The sequence below is a fragment of the Meriones unguiculatus genome, chromosome 14, assembly GCF_030254825.1.
Source record: "Meriones unguiculatus strain TT.TT164.6M chromosome 14, Bangor_MerUng_6.1, whole genome shotgun sequence".
NCBI lineage: Eukaryota > Metazoa > Chordata > Mammalia > Rodentia > Muridae > Meriones > Meriones unguiculatus.
In genome coordinates, this window is record NC_083361.1 from 29080298 (window position 1) to 29081303 (window position 1006).

The 1006-nt window shown below is 51.7% G+C and overlaps 1 protein-coding gene across 3 annotated transcripts in view; it reads right to left on the minus strand.

Annotated features, from left to right (window-relative positions):
* The window catches only part of Ampd3 (adenosine monophosphate deaminase 3), a 45254-nt gene extending 44634 nt beyond the window's left edge, over positions 1-620 (minus strand). The window contains exon 1 of one of the 3 annotated variants that reach the window (XM_060367038.1): positions 261-620. The gene's annotated coding sequence lies outside the window, so the exon portion shown is untranslated. Of the gene's footprint in view, positions 1-22; positions 182-260 lie in introns of those variants that run through there. The other 2 variants (XM_060367036.1, XM_060367041.1) reach the window with 2 other exon arrangements.
* Positions 621-1006: the final 386 nt, after the last annotated feature.

Below are 1006 nucleotides of genomic sequence, written 5' to 3' on the forward strand. Positions count from 1 at the left end.
GGCTCGATCCCCACTAGGACACTTACTCTCTCGGTAGCTAAACTGACCAGCAAGTATTGGTTTTCTCCAGGTGTCGGTCGGGTCCCTTGAATCACCTTCCCGCCCCTCCCAACACACACGGGCGCGCGCGTGTACACACACACACACACACACACACTCCTTTGCAACACACACGGGCACGCGCGTGCCCGCCCCTCAAAGTCCGGAATGACCTCCGAGTGGCCAAGGCCAGAGGGAGCTTTCTGTGCACCCTTGCTCACCTCTTCCAGCCCTGGAGCCGGCTGACCACGCCTTCCTTCCTGGAACCCAGCTCCCGAAATTAGCACGAAATTAGCACCCGGTGCCTGCTGCCCTCGCACAGGCACGCTGGTTTCCACAGGCTGGGGTGACCGGTTTCTCAGCCTCTATGGCCTGGTTTTCCATTATGCTGCTCCTGCTCCCTGGGTCATTCCAGGAGCTCACTCTGAGGCCCACCCCCGTGGTTTTGACAGCCTCCTGCCTGCTGGTAGCAATTGAACCCCACCTTAGGTCCAGAACTCTCCAGAGAACCAGGTGCTAACACAGTAGGGAGCATCTCAGTCAGAGGCTCCCAGGCCCAACTCTTAACCGGCTGCCTGTGCTTCTAGTCTTGACCAGTGACATCGCTAAAAGCCACATTGGGAGCCATCCTTGGCTTGTGTCTCTTTCACCGAGTTGTTGCTACTATGTGTCTTCATTTGTTTCACAGCTGTCTCATTTAAGCATCAAATTTTATTCTTTCTGCTTCGTAGCCTGATACTTACAATCTACTTACTTAAATAAGATACACACATGTCTGCTAATATACATTACACTACACACTAAAAAGTGTTAAAAGATGTGATAAAGATGAACCAATTAAAAAAAAAAAAAAAGACAGGGTCTCACTCTGCAGCCCTGGCTGATCTGGAATTTGGTGTATAGACCTTTCTCTGCCTCCAGAGTGCTGGGATGGATGTCATGGGCCCCGACACCAGAAAATTATTTT